Here is a 17028-nt window from a genome sequence, read left to right on the forward strand (position 1 = left end):
GGTACGGCGGAAATAAAACAGATGTTGGCATATCATGCACACGTGGTTGATTTCATCGACAAGCATCACCCACAGAAACTTCAGGTTTGCCGTGTTGTTGTGCAGTTCGATGATGTTTGCTTAACTCATTTCAGAAAAATCCTCAAAAGCCGTACCAAGCAACTCTCACTCGATAGTTTCTTTAAAAAATCTCTACTAAAACGGTCTAGTGTTCATGATGAAAAGAAAGAAAGGGAAGCAAAGAAAGGGAAGACCGAATCTAGTGAAAGTGATGAAAATTAAAAATAAGAAAAGAAAAAAATGTAAAATAAATATAAAATCATAAAAAAAATAAGCTAAGTTAATTTCTAAGTTCACGTAGTGTAAGTTAATGTAAGTTATCATACACGTTATCGTACAAAAGTCACCGCCCCTACCTCCTCGCTGATCTTCCATCTTCTTCTGCGTGGCAGTCGCTACAGCTGCGCTGGCCTGTCGCTAAGGTAAAGTGTTACATGAAAACCACTTTCTTATTTATTATTTCTTTATTATTATTTTCTTTTTAGATGTTTATGTATTATTATATTGTATTGATGTTATGTGTAATTATGTGTAGCCAATTATTGAGTTATCATGGGTTTTTAGGCTGAGGAACGAATTAAACAAATTACCGTGTATTCTTATGGGGATATCTACTCCAACATACGATCGTTTTAACATACAAAGCAGTTTTTGGAACGAATTAAGATCGTATGTAGAGGTAGCACTGTATATATATATATATATATATATATATATATATATATATATATATATATATATATATATATTTATATATAATATATATATATATATATATATATATATATGTTTATTTTAAGTTTGTATATGATAATTCTTCATATGAAGCTTTCTCTAAGGAGACATTCTTAATTGTATTAGAACGATAAATGATTATCTTTTGAGTTTTGTTCAAGTGTTTTCTGGTCTCGATATATCCCGAAATGGTCTATCTCTAACATATCCTTTTGACCTTAATCCCCAAAGGAAGGTAGGAAGGAATGAAGAATCCTTCAGCCATTCTTTGGTGTTACTCAGAGATATATGTCCTTGAATATACTGTCTTTAGGAGAGAAACACATTACTTTGAAAGCCCCATGTATCAAGTCCATTATTCTCTGTTGCGAACTTATATGAAGAATGGTAATATCATTCTCTCTCTCTCTCTCTCTCTCTCTCTCTCTCTCTCTCTCTCTCTCAATATACAGGATATTCAAACTATATTTTCACAATGTAGGAATTATTTGGGATTTTCATCACATCATCCACTTTAGCCCAGTCAGCTTTCCATACAATAGTAGATTAAAGTTCTTCTTCTATATATTCTGGTGTTGTTAAATCCAAATGCCTAACAACAATGGTTTTTGGTGTTATATTCAGTAAGGTCAATCTCTTCCAAATGATCGTTTCACAAGGCGACCTTGTTGTCTACCGTGAAGACCTTATCTGCGTCTTCTTGTACATTAACGAAGAATGCTGAGTTAACAGCGTGGGTTACTTTCGTGAACTCTGACCCTTGTAATGACTATGCATTCCCACAACCTCAGACGCCACAGTGGTAGCCTACACTGTTAAAAGTTTGTCGTGAAAACGGAAAAAAATCCTAGATTGAATGCTGTCATGAATTTACCGTTTTGAAAATAGATATATTGACGTAATGGAGTGATATTACGGTCACCAACCCATAAAAGATAATAACAAAATGGGGTAAAAATTACGGTCTCCTGAATTTTACTGAAATGCCGCTGAGAACATCATATTTTATATGGAGAATTCCTGATTAAAATTACGGTTTTTTAACAGTGGTGCGCTCTGTGGCTAGGATCTAATTTCTTGTATCTTATTCTTCATTTTGTTTCATAGCTTTCTCTTTCCTTGAACATTTGCCACAAACCTACAGTAACTGAGTTGACACCGTAAGAGAGGCTCTCTAGGACAGAGGTCAAGGATAGATTTTTGAAAGAACCACACGGGCCGCTATCCTTGATATTTAGGCGAGGAGCGAATAAGACGTCTTATCCTGTGAATGTAGGAAACTGACTGCCTGCAGATGTTGAAATTGGATTGATATGATCTTTGCTAAGTTATAAGATTTGATAAAAGAAAATATGAATTTTATAGTAATATATGATTAACAAAATAAAAAAAAGATATAATTATACATTATAATGATGATATTTGAATTTAGCCACACCTAAAATTCATTTAATTGAGTTAAAGTCTTAATTATCTATTTCTTGAGTAACCAAGGCACAATATCCATAAAGCGGAACAAAATAGAAAAGAAACGACAATAGATCACCTCTATTTAATCAAAGTTCATTAAATGGGAAAAGGCTTCTATGGAGAAAAATAAGATAAAAAATGGCACTCTGAAAAAAGAGCCCTTAATCTCTCTCTCTCTCTCTCTCTCTCTCTCTCTCTATCTCTCCCTCTCTCTCTCTCTCTCTCTCTCTCTCTCTCTCTCTCTCTCTCTACAAGCATGGAAGCAAATAGAAGGAATTACTGAAAACATCATGGAGCTTGAAATATCAGAAAGAGCAAGCCGAGGTAGATTAATAGTGCCAAAAAATATTCCAGGTAAACTAAGAAAAGCGTACAGGACATTAATCCACTACGCACCAGCATCGATAATGTAGCGACTAATTTAATGTGCTGCCAGCTCATCTAAGAAACATATCAGGAGTGAGCGTAGATGTGTTTAAGAATAAGCTCGATAAATACCTAAATGCATCCCAGACCATCCAAGACTGGAAGATGCAAAATACACCGGAAGATGCATTAGCAACTCTCTGGTGGATATACGAGGTGCCTCACACTGAGGGACCTGGGGGAACCCCCAAAAAAATAAGGAAATAAGGTAAGGCTCTCTCTCTCTCTCTCTCTCTCTCTCTCTCTCTCTCTCTCTCTCTATTTGAAAATAAACACCACTGTCTGCCTCTTATTTATATGGTAAGTGGGCACCATTTGGGTTACTGAAGTAGTCTGATTTTCCTATTCACTAAATACAAAAAAGATAAAGAAATTAATGGAAACATCTTTGTTGTATCAAACATTGTCAACATTGCAACAGTTCCAATGCATCATCTGTAAGACCTATTTAATGTAAGACTTTCTTTGTACCTTGGAGTCAATGAAATTCGTTGCCTTTAAAATTACATCCTCTATATACGTTAGATTCGACGACTAGCTCTCAATAGTAGTTTCTTTTTGTTATAACTTTTTTTCCTTAGCCATATGTCATTTAGTTTCTCATAGAAGTCCGACAGGAAGTGCAAACTGGTATTTCATATTATTTGTAAATTGGATGAAATAGATCTGGGTTTAACAAGAAATGCAGTCATTGACTCTGCATAATAGATATTGATTTATGGTGAATAAAGGAACAAAAAACAGAATGATCACCGATCTCGTCAAACGTAAACTGATTCAAGGAAAATAATTAAACCAAAATTCTGACGTCTTTCTTAACACTGGGTCATTTTCTTCTTGGAAGCAGAACTAAGATAAGATGTCCTGTAATGTAACCTTTCATCCAATGAGGCTCTTTTCTGTGGTTCTTTCACGATCTGAAGTGGAAAGTCTTATATGAACAGAATATTGGTTGTCCAGATGGAAGGGAGATGGAAATTCATAGAGATACTTGATGGGATTTGGCCAGAAAACGAGTAAATGGATCTCTCTCTCTCTCTCTCTCTCTCTCTCTCTCTCTCTCTCTCTCTCTCTCTCTCTCACTATGCAGTGAGTAAAATATGTTTTTACAAGACATTATGCCAGGGAAAAGAGTGACTGGAGTCAGAGAGATCTTTCAAAATGGTTTATATGATTATATGTGTTATGGGAATAGAGGCATTGTCCAGTTACTCTAGAGAGAATCCCTATCACAGCAACAGGCCCAATTCAGATGATCTTCCTATTCTATAGGTAGTCGGTTGGGAAGGGCACAATCCACCCGTCGAGATACTACCGCTAGATAGTTATTGGGTCCTTTGAATCCCTCTATCTGGTTACAACTATTTTTTTTTTCTTTTGAGTATACATACACCGATTCTTCACTGTCCTCATTCTCCTGACAACACTGAGATTACCAAACAATTCTTCTTCTCTAAAAGGGTTAACTACTGTAATGCAATTGTTCAGCGGCTATTTTCCTCTTGGTTAGGGTAGAAGAGACTCTTTAGCTATGGTAAGCAGCTCTTCTAGGGGAAGGACACTCCAAAATCAAACCATTGTTCTCTAGTCTTGGGTAGTGCCATAGCCCCTGTACCATGGCCTTCCACTGTCTTGGATTAGAGCTCTCTTGCTTGATGGTACACTCTTATTTCTCGTCCTCTTGGTTTTTCTTAGTTTTTTTCTAAGTTTTCACAGTTTATATAATTATGAAAAATCTAATTTAATATGGTTACGGTTCTTAGAATATCTTATTTTCATTTTATATTACTTCTCTTGCTGTTTAATTATATCCTACTTTTCTTTCCTCACTGGACTATTTTTCCCTGTTGGAGTCCTTGGGCTTTTAGCATCTTGCTTTTCCCACTAGGACTATAGATTAGCTTTCAATAATAATAATAAAAATAAAGGTTGAATGTCAGTTGACTGAGTGGTGCAGCACTTGGCTTAGGTACTGTAGGTCTATAATATTCCCGTATCACTCTCCACCCAGTCTACCCAAGTGTATACAATCTACACATGTACCATTATCATTTGGTGTGATAACAAAGGTGTAAGGGATGCAGTCTCACCCTTATAAAGATTTCATGTCATGATGTTAAAATTTTTGCTTATCTACAGTTTTGCAATATTGCAAAATTGATTCCTCTGAAAGAAAAGAAAGTATTGTACAGTTGGGGATGATGGAGATGGATTGGACCGGGTTGGGAACAAGAAATTATCTGACCTAGAGTGTGCTGATGGTGGGGAGGACGGATGATCTCTTGGGAGAAAGGTTATACCATAATTTACATCGTGTTTCCTGAGAGGTTACCTAAGAGGTTTTCTTTCAGATTAATATTATGCCTGATGCTATTAGAAATATGGATCCTGTCAGGCAAACGACCCCTTTATTGTAGAGATAGCGGTAGGAAATAAGTTTTATGTATATATATATATATATATATATATATATATATATATATATATATATGTATATATATATATATATATATATATATATATATATATATATATATATATATATATATATATATATATTATTTGTCATTACTATTATTATTATTATTTTTATTATTATTATTACTTGCCAAGCTACAGCCCCAGTTGGAAAAGCAGGGTGCTATAAGCACAGGGGCCCAAACAGGGAAAATAGTCCAGTGAGGAAACAAAAGAGGGAAAAATAACATATATATATATATATATATATATATATATATATATATATATATATATATATATATATATATATATATATATATACGGATTTTGAGCGAAGCGAAAAATCTATTTTTGGGTGAGATGGCCATGTCGTCCTGATTGAAGTTCCTATAGGGTAGCTTCCTAGGGTATATTATAACTACGGCGATATTCCCAGAGAATTTACCTCAAGGTACCAGAATTCTAACTCCTGGAGCGAATATCCCTAATGAAAGGGATATCGCGACATATCAGAGGACGTATTCTTGACACGCCACATGGCAATCTGCACCCCAAACAGAGATAACACATCGAGGGGTCAATTGGCAAGAAAACGAAAACGGGAAAGAAAAAGGGGGAGCTGCTCCCAAGGCTCCCTCTTCTCCAGTTTCGTAAGCGTGCCTGGCGCCAATCCTGGCGCCATCTGTATTCCTTGTAGCAAGCCATGTCGTCCTGATGGAAGTATACTAGAGCATTACTGTATCTGTGGATTCTCAGAACGTGCCGTACTCCCCGGAGGTAATTTTTCCCGGTCGACTAGACCTAGAGACCTATGATGTTACCGTTATACATCTTTTCAACTAACCATACACCATGTTAGAGCTTCCTGCCCCCTACAGGGAAGAGTCCTACTAGACTCTGGAAAAGTCTCGAAGAGTACATATACCTATGTATGAATACCAGGCAAGCTAATATAGTGGTCTCACCCTATATTAAGTAAAGCATAGTTTGTAAAGAACCACTGCGTCAATATGAAATATCGACCAGTTCTCCGCACAATACTTGTATTGGACAAAGGTTTATATCCGCATAGGAAGAAACTTGTAAAACCGCCACCGTCCCGTTATGGGACGGAGTCCTCCCGTTAAGGGAAAGCATAAACCAATGGAACATAGCTTGCATAAAGGAACAATTCTATTAGAATTATCCTAGATAAGGTACATAGAATGAATGCTCAATTATACCAATAAATTGACACAGGTGAAGGAGACGCAAGGTTCTCAAGAACAAGTTTATTGACAGACAATAAATAGACAGGTTAACAACAATTATATATATATATATATATATATATATATATATATATATATATATATATATATATATATATATATATATATATATATATATATATATATATATATATATATATATATATATAAGGCGAGGATAACCCAAAACTTTAAGCATAAGTATGATAGTAAACAGAACTTGTTTATCTGAAAGAAAAAACATTATTGCCACTTTTAAGATACCGAGGTATCAAAGTCATAAAAGTCTGTATTACAAATCAATCACATTAGCGTTAGAAACGCTCGGCACACATGTCTGCATTTATGCTAGGTTCACCTTTGGAAATGGAACAGTCTATGTGGGCAACTCAGTGCCCCCACTTAGTTTGTAGTACAGTATGTAACTACACGCTCACCCTGGAATTAATCGTCCCAATTAAAACCACTGTTCCTCGCAGAGTTAAACAGTAGGGTTAACGACGCGACCCACTGCTACCACAGATCTCTTTAGTTCTTCTACTTGCTTCGCATAGTGGCGAAAGAACACTCTGGAAGACTTCCAGCCAGTGTATGAACGGAGATGTTCAAAATCCATACAATTAAAGAAATTTAAGGATGAGGCAACTTTCCTCGGATCGTGACCTGCGGGTGTACTGTCAGGATCCGCTCTGCGAATAAAATATGTGATTTTCGCTCTGAGTTGATTCAGAGATAAATTTGAGCCTGATGTTTCTCCCCTGAATAGTTGACCACCCTTGAAGTCTGAAGTTCTACGAAGATAGACCTTTAGGCATTCTACTGGACATAGAGATGCATCTTCTTTCAGAGGGCAGATTCTCCAGGGACCCCACCTACCTGTTGGTGGGTAACTCATTCTTGGCGAGAAACGTAGGATCCGGAAACAGGTTCAGTTCTCCCTCATCCAGGAACTGAACACGACCTGCCTCTCTCGAGAGGGCTACAATCTCACTAACCCTGGCCCCGGACGCGAGTGCAAATAGGAAAATAACTTTTTGTGTCAAATCCTTTAACGCACACTCCTCATTGCTCAACAGAGAAGCGAAATGAAGAACTTTGTCTAAAGACCATGAAATGGGCTTTGGAGGTGCTGAAGGTCTGAGCCTAGCGCAGGCTTTCGGAACTTTATTAAAGATCTCGTTACCGAGGTCGACCTGGAAGGCATGTAGGATGGGTCTTGTCAAAGCAGACTTAAACGATAAAATCATGTTAGCTGCCAACCCTTGACCATGGAGGTGGATGAAGAAAGATAAGCAGAAGTCTGTCGAGATCTCCTGCAGATTCTTCGCCTTGACAAAGGCCACCCATTTTCTCCAAGATGACTCATATTGCCTTCTAGTAGATTTGCACTTAAATTCCTCTAGGAAGTCTATGCTGGCTTTCGAAATCCCGAAACGCTTTCTCACCGCTAGGGAGAGAAAATCATGAGCTGCAGGGTCCGGGTTTTCTGTAATGAAGCGCAGACAGTCGACTTCTGGACTCGTTGGGTCAGAACTGGATCTGGTAGCGGTACAAACTTCAACCGTAGTTCCAATGCCAGGGGGAACCACACGCTGTTCGGCCACTTGTGGGCCACTATTGCCGCTACCCTCTTGAAGGATCTTATTTTGTTGAAGACCCTCAACAGAAGGTTGTGAGGAGGGAACAGATAAATCCTGGACCATCTGTTCCAGTCGAGGGACATCGCGTCCACTGCTTCCGCTAAGGGGTCCTCGTATGGGGACACGTACAGGGGCAACTTCTTGTTGTCTTTCGTCGCAAAGAGGTCTATCTGCAGTTCTGGGACTTGATTCAGAATGAAGGAGAATGATCCTGCGTCTAAGGACCATTCCGACTCTATCGGTGTGAACCTGGATAGAGCGTCCGCTGTCACATTGCGGACTCCTTGAAGGTGAACTGCCGACAGGTACCACTTCTTCTTTTCCGCCAATCGGAAGATGGCCAACATCACCTGGTTGAGAGGTGGTGACCTCGATCCTTGTCGATTCAAGCATCCCACAACTACCTCGCTGTCCATCACCAACCTTATGTGGATCGAGTGATGCGGGGAGACTTTCTTTAAGGTAAGGAGCACTGCCATAGCTTCTAGAAAGTTTATGTGAAAGGTCTTGAATAGCTTGGACCAAGTCCCCTGGACTTTTTTCCGATGAGAGTGACCTCCCCATCCCTCCTTCGAGGCGTCTGAGTGAATCGTCAACGACGGGGGAGGTGGCTGAAGAAGAACCGACGTCTTTAGATGTCTGGCTTGGGACCAAGGCCTGAGAAGAGTACGTAGCCGAAGCGGAACTGGTCTTCTCAGATCTCTTCGCGCGTTTGATGCATAACTTCTCCAAACTCCGGTTGCATCCTTTAGCTCTGCTCTTAGCACTGGGTCTGTCACCGAAGCAAACTGGAGAGAACCCAGTACCCTCTCCTGTTCGCGTCTTGATATCCTTTCGGAATCTAGAAGTCTCTTGACAGAACCCGCTATCTCCTTCCTTTTCTTCGCCGGGATGGAGAAATGATGTGACATTAGGTCCCAGTGGATTCCCAGCCACTGGAACTTTTGAGATGGAGAAAGACGAGACTTTTTTCTGTTGATCTTGAAGCCTAGATACTCTAGGAACTGGATCACTTGACTGGAAGCTTGCAAGCATTCTGTCTCGGATGCTGCCCACACCAGCCAGTCGTCCAGGTAGGCTACTACCTGAATTCCCTTTAGGCGTAATTGTTTGAGAGCTATGCTCGCAAGCTTCGTGAAGATCCTTGGGGCTATATTTAGCCCGAATGGCATGGCTCTGAAGGCGTATAGTCTTCGTTGTAGCTTGAACCCTAGGTAGGGGGAGAGTCGACGGTTGATTGGAATGTGCCAATAGGCGTCTGACAAGTCTATGGAGACGGAATATGCCCTCTTGGGCAGTAAGGTCCTTATGTGTTGCAATGATAGCATCTTGAACTTGCAATTCACTATCAACTTGTTGAGTGGCGACAAGTCCAGAATGACTCTGAGCTTTTCCGAGTCTTTCTTGGGAACACAAAACAGCCTCCCCTGGAATTTGATGGACTTCACCCTTCGGATCACTTTTTTCTCCAACAGTTCTTGGACATACTCCAGAACGGGGGTGGAGTGTTGGAAAAACCGAGGGCACGGGGGTGGAGTGCTGTACCAGCTCCAGCCCAGTCCGTTCTTGAGTAGGCTGTGGGCCCAGGGATCGAAGGTCCACCGATCCCGAAAACTCTGAAGTCTCCCTCCTACCGGCATCATCTCACTTGGACTGCCGTCCTGAGGTCTTGCCTCCCTGACCGCGACCACCCCTGAATCCCCTTCCCCTTGAGGGGCGCCTAGAGGAGCCTCTGGCTGCTCCTCTAGGCTTTGCTCGAAAGGAAGTAGACTGCCCTTCGAACGTTGGGGTGAATGCCGTGGACTGTGTCGACACGGCCTGGGGTACCCACTGGAATGTGGTCGGGGTTTGTGCCACCATCTGGGGCACTGAACGCAATGGCAATTGCAGTTGCTGTTGCTGTCTAAGAGGCTTGGCTGGCCGAGACGGTAGCCTAGTCCTCATAGTCTTCCTCTTTAGTTGAGGACCCTCATCCGGGGAAGACTTTCTTTTGATAGCCAGGCCCCACTTCTGGAAAAGGTTTCTATTCTCCGTGGCGGCCTTATCAACAACTTCTTTGACCAATTCGGAAGGGAAAAGGTCTTTGCCCCAAATGTTGGAGGAGATTAGTTTCCTTGGCTCGTGCCTCACCGTAGCCGAGGTGAACACGAACTCCCTACAAGCTCTCCTCGCCCTGACGAAGCTATAAAGATCCTTCGTCACTGTGGCCAGATGAGTCTTGCCCACTACCATGAACATTTCATGGACCTTGGGGTCACTTGCCATCGTCTCAAGAGTAGTCTGAAGAGACATTGATGCAGCCAGTCTTTCTTTTGTCTCGAGCTCTCTCCGCAAAAGAAAGTCAGACAGCTTAGGGAGGTCCTCACCGAACTGACGTCCGGCAATATCAGCCTCCAACTTCCCAACTGAGAAGGTAAGATGGACGTCCTTCCAGTCTTTGTGGTCCATAGGCAGGGCCAGCGACAAGGGTTTACACTCCTCCAGGGAGGGGCAAGGCTTGCCGGCCTCGACTGCTTTTAGTGCAGCCGCAAACCCTTTCTGTAAAAAGGGGAAGGCTCTAGCAGGAGAGGACACAAAGGAAGGGAGCTTCTTACTCAATGCAGCTATCTTTGAGTTCGTGAAGCCCCTCTCTTTCATCGAGGATGAAAGCAAAGCTTGAGCCTTAGCATGGTCCATCACTATGACCTCCTTCGGCTCTGTCTCCTCCTTTGAAGCTGGTTCCTTCCTCAGCCGGACATAACAGTCCGGATGTGACCCCTTGCTGGGCCAGAATTCCACCTCCTCTAGGGGAACTGAACCCAACTTATCCGAGATGACGATCTTTCCAGTCGTCATCGGCATGTGCTCAGCATACCTCCACGGGTTAGCATCTAAGCACAAGGGAAGGTCTTTCACATTGAGCCTTTTCTGGGGCCCATGTGATGCTGCAAGCCTCTGCATCTGCAGTTCCATTGCAGCCGCCTTCTCCTGATTCTCCTTCTGCATTTGTTGGATCATTCCAACAATGGAGGAGAGGGCCTGTCCCAGCTCTACTGGGAGAGCGGACGATGTTGAGGGAATAGGCTCCGGGATCTGAACCGGAGTAGCCGACACCTCGTCGGCCTCTTCCTTTACAATGTCTGGGGCTTGAACTTCATCCTGGGCTCCTGCCAGGAAGTCTTCCTCCAGACGTTCGTCCACGTCAGACATCCTGTCATCCAACTGGATGTCTTGCAAAGCGACCGCGACTTCAGCATCCACCTGGATCTGAACTTGGGGGATCTCCTCTTGAGGCTGGGGAATCACTGCATCAGCTGATGCCCTAGGGAAAAGATACGCCCTCATCTTCTCACTTGGAAGATAAGGTCCAGAGGTGTTCTTCTGGAAGCCCTTTACCCAGGTACGAAGCTTCTCCCTTGCTATATCCCTTGATTCCGCCGTCCTAGGGGAATCAAAGGCCTCAGTACTCAGGTTAATGCACACGGTACATACCTGAGGGTCCCAATACTGGAGATCACCCTTGGAGACAGCGCATGCTGCGTGCCTCCTACAAAACTCATGTCCACAGAGGTTCTTACTGCGGACGTTGCAGAAAACACTTCCGCACTTCGGAGGGTCCTCCTGTAAAGAGAAGAAATTTCCATGAGTATCAAGTGAACTACGTATCACTGGATATGCACAGTTTAGCATAACAAATCAGAAAGGAAAGACACACACTTGTGTTTCCTTCACAACCAATTGTTGCAGCCTTCCAGATAATAAAATCGTATGGTTAACCTCTTCTAGAATAACCAATGAAAAGTTCCAGAGGAAACAGGTGTAGCTCACACCTAAGCAATGATTTTAAAATCCCGGATAATAGACAAGAAAGAACTCACTTTCTTATCTGTAAGGCAACACCAAAGGGCTGTGCAAGACAACACAAAAGTGTTAGAACACACAGTGCTGTACCAAAACTTATACTATAGTTTTCTTCCTACAGTATATGTTATACTGAAGAATACTGGTACAGTATAGAAGGTTATGTGCCGGCCGGCACACACCATAACTAGCTTTTAAGTATACTACTTAACAGCTATAAGGCGGCAGAACGCTGGTTCAAATGCATGTGCCGGCCGGCAACAGCCAATCTCGGCCGGCAATAACTGCCGGTCGGCAACTACACAAGGTAGTACCTGGCTGCCGGCCACTGCTCATAGCGACCGGCAGACAAGGGCTGACATTAGCCGGCCGGCAAAGGTAAACAATCGATGCCGGCCAGCAGCAAAAAAAAAGCGGACTACGACTGCCCGGCTGCCGGCCTATGAGGCCGGCAGCCGGGCAGTCGTAGTCCGCTAGAAGAAAACAGAATGGATGCCGGGATAAGAGCGTAAACTACCTCCAAGCCCGGCAATCCGAAAGAGTGCATAAAAGGAAAGGGAGAATCTAATTCAGGCTTCCTGACCAATGCCGTCTGGCTCTAAAGGCAGGCATGGATGAGGGACCAAGGGAGGTCCGGGCAGCACTCAAAGCAGAAGACCCTTGCCGGCCGGCTAGGGACTGAGTCAATTCCACATCCTAACCTATCCTAGGTCCAGATGTAGAATGACGTACAGTACTGTAAAGGCTAGGCCATTACAGAGATAGAGGGGGAAGGGACAAAAGAGGGTCCTACCAACCTTGCTTTAGTGAAGGATCACCCGCAGCCAAGAAAACTCATCTTAGCCTAAGGGAGATCCAAGGAGGGAGGCCAGCAATACTTGCCAGCTCCCAATGAACCAAAGCAAGGAAGGTGTTGCTACTCCCAGGGAAAGGATCTTATCCTCCCACCGAGAACAGCAACAAGGACTAGTCTGCTAGATCACAAAAGAAGGAATCATCTCGTACAGAAACCTTCGGTAGTGACCTAAGGAGGCTAAGCCTCCTATGTCTGTGTCAGGCCAGCGAGGGAGAGTCTACCCCAAGCCAGACAAACACAGACTCAGACTAAAAACTCTGTTGTTCTGTCCCTCTCTGAAACCAGACTTACTGGAACAGGGAGGTACAGTAACACCCCAGTATAGTTTTATCGAAAGTTAATTCAGATAAACCACTTAGGGTTAAGCCCAAGGCTTAAACAGAGGGAAAGGGATTGCATACCTTCTCCGAAGAAAAGAAAGCAACCGGGGAGTATGAAAAAGTATACTAAGGCTCCATAAGCAACTTAGCCTAGGCACCTAGAGAATTGATTACCTAAATCACCGAAACTCACTCGTATACTATCTTGGAAATATTCAACATAATCTTAAATGTATAAAAAACAGCCTAAAGCTTCAATAAAATTTCAAAACACTCGGAAAACCAAAATCATGCAGGAAGTACTAGGACCAAACGACTAGGCTACATGGCCTAGCGTAGGCCAGAGTTGGCGAATACTTCGCCAAAATAATACTAAAAGCACGAAAGGAAATCCTATGTAACGCTAAATAGCTAAAACTTATTAAAGCAAAACAACCGGGAATGTCGCTCTGGCTAACTAAAACTCATACCTAGCGAGCGACAGCGTCCATGACGCCTCCGGTAGGCAACGGCTCTTGTAACAAAGATTAATACTATTAATCACTTAAAAATTTACCAAGAGCCTACATTTATACATAAAAGAAATGGTAATCAACTTATCAGAGGCCGACAAAGTTGGAGAAGCCATGAAAAGCTGAATAAATCCAAGATTTGCGAGAAACACAGGAAAAAACACCGAGTTGTTAAGCTACGCAAAAAGGAATGGAGATGGCACCAGGATTGGCGCCAGGCACGCTTACGAAACTGGAGAAGAGGGAGCCTTGGGAGCGGCTCCCCCTTTTTCTTTCCCGTTTTCGTTTTCTTGCCAATTGACCCCTCGATGTGTTATCTCTGTTTGGGGTGCAGATTGCCATGTGGCGTGTCAAGAATACGTCCTCTGATATGTCGCGATATTCCTTTCATCAGGGATATTCGCTCCAAGAGTTAGAATTCTGGGTACCTTAAGGTAAATTCTCTGGGAATATCGCCGTAGTTGTAATATACCCTAGGAAGCTACCCTATAGGAACTTCCATCAGGACGACATGGCTTGAGCCCAAATATATATATATATATGTATATATATATATATATATATATATATATATATATATATATATATATATATATATATATATATGTATGTATGTGTGTGTGTGTATAGCCTATATGTATATATCCTCGTCATTACCTCCTCCCACACCTATTGATGAAAAGGGCCTCAATTAGATTTCACCAGTCGTCTCTATCTTGAACTTTTAAATCAATAGGTCTACTTCTCCATTCATTGTCTCCTACTTCACGCTACATAGTCTTCAACAATGTAGGTTTGGGTCTTTCAACTCTTCTAGTGCCTTGTGGAGCCCAGTTGAAAGTCTGGTGAAATAATCTCTTTTGGGAGTGCTAAGAGCATGCTCAAACCATCTCCATCTACCCCTCACCGTGATCTTATCCACATATGGCACTCGGGTAATCTCTCTTATAGTTTTATTTCTAATCCTGTCTAGCCATTTGAATCCTTCTGAGGCTTTGTTCTCAAATCTACTAAATCTATTGGAAATTGTTTAAATGTCACACCATGACTCATGTCCATACTGTAACAACGACGTCACTAAACTGATATATAGTCTGATTTTTACATGTAATTTCAGGGCGATTTCATTTCCAAATTTTACTTAACCTAGCCATTGTTTGATATGATTTTTCAGTCTTTCACTGAACTTTCATTCTAAAGACCCAGTATTGGACACACACACACACACACACACACACACACACACACACATATATATATATATATATATATATATATATATATATATATATATATATATATATATATATATATATATATATATATATATATATATATATATATATATAAATTTTTTTACTCCACTGCAGGTCAAATGCCTCAGACACGCCCTTATTCATGTCTGGGGTTTGGATAGTTTCATCACCAACTGCGGATTGGTGATGTTTGCTCTAAAGGATGATAATGGATTGATTGATTGATTTAAAGTTTTCAGGCATCCTGAAATGATAATGGAAATATCATCCCCAATAGAGATGGAGTGATAAAAATAGCAGATGATTTCTATGCCATGCTATACAATAGTGATATCAGAAATAACTTCACCAATAGAAATAATGAAACACCTGGACCGGTACCAAACATAACATTAGGAGAAGTAAAGAAAGCATTAAAAGGCATGAAAAGGGGCAAAGCTGCAGGAGAAGATGGCCTAACAATTGATTTAATAAGAGATGTAGGAGATTTCAGCGGGTAAAACTGCCTGAACTCTACACCAAATGTCTGCAAGAAGGGCAACCTAGTATTAGTGACCCAGAAAAATGAAAAATGAATATTATTATTTTTTTTTTTGCAGATTTTGATCTAAAAACTTACAGTACGGAACAAGATATTTCAATTTTCATGATTCATAAAACATCAAGATGAAAATTGCAGATAAAATCATTTAGATAAAATTATAGATGATTGATTTTATGCAAATGTGTAAAGTGACATTGTAAAGGTGTTTTCATTCATGAATTAGTTAAAAGATAAATATTCTCCTTTTTCATATTTCACTAGACAAGTTTTTAAAAATACATTCAAGATTTAATTCGTTCACAAGTGATTAAAGAAATCACAGACATGTTTACATATTATCTATAACATATTTTTTCTTTTCAGTAAACTTTGATTAAAATTTATTTTATATAAAATTTTAAAGTTCAAATGATAGTTATATGTTAGGTAATCATTCCAGCACGAGTTTTAAATTACTCTATTGAAATACGTTTATTTTCTATATAATTTATCAGTATATTGATATATTAAGCCTTATTATACAATTGAAATGTATTAAGTAAGTATTTGATAGAATAGTATACATAATACGTACTTTACATTGCTTCTAATTTTGGGGTTAATTAGATGGTTCTTAGATGGTCACTGAATAATTTCTGAGGAATTTGCAACAAAATTTCTGGATATTTCCAAAAATTTCTGACAATTCTATTTATCATGAATTGATTATACAAAAGGAAATAAGAAAAAATCAATTGTACATTAAGAGTGATTAACTATTTATTTCTTTTTTTATATGAATTTAAATATTTAATACTTAGGCATATGCATCAAATTAGAATTTTCATGAAAGTAGAAAAAACTACAATATTGATAACATAATACAAACAAAAATATGTAAATTATTGGCAATGTCCTTTGACCTATTAAATAAATTGTAATTTATTTGACTGAATACAAAAAATAAACGTAACTTCAATAATATTGGCATAATAGTATATATATATATATATATATATATATATATATATATATATATATATATATATATATATATATATATATATATATATATATATATGTGTGTGTGTGTGTGTGTGTGTGTGTGTATATCTCATGAAACCGTGGTCTTCACTAAAACAAAAAAATGGGCTATGCCTAAGCCTACACACACAGTTGTTTCTTTGGACTGATTTCAATTCAATATTTCTTCTAAATGGTGAATAACAAATTTAATCAATTGTAGTTATGTATGAAATCACAGCAGCATGACAGAATCTTACCGTAAGATAGTTAATCAGGCGACAAGACAACAAATTTAGAACACTGAAGTTCAAATCAGAGTGAACATGGCGAAAGTGACTGTCAATATGGGTACCTTTCGAACAGTCGGATCAATATTGTGCCTCTGAAATCTATATGGAAAACATACGTGTTGCCTACATGCTTGAAACAGTTTAGAACATAATCTCTCTCTGTGTCCCATGACCATGTGACGTCTGAAACGTGTTGGGAGTTGGAACAGGCAATCTCTCTCTCTCTCTTCATTCCATTTCCGTAGAAATGTTTAGAAGTTTATGATTTATATTTGTTTCCAAGATTTCTGTATATATTTATAAAATTTTGGGAAATAACTGACAAATCATTACAAATTTCAGAAGATTCTGCCTTGATTTCTTA

This window comes from Palaemon carinicauda, chromosome 25 (assembly GCF_036898095.1).
Source record: "Palaemon carinicauda isolate YSFRI2023 chromosome 25, ASM3689809v2, whole genome shotgun sequence".
Taxonomy (NCBI): Eukaryota; Metazoa; Arthropoda; class Malacostraca; order Decapoda; family Palaemonidae; genus Palaemon; species Palaemon carinicauda.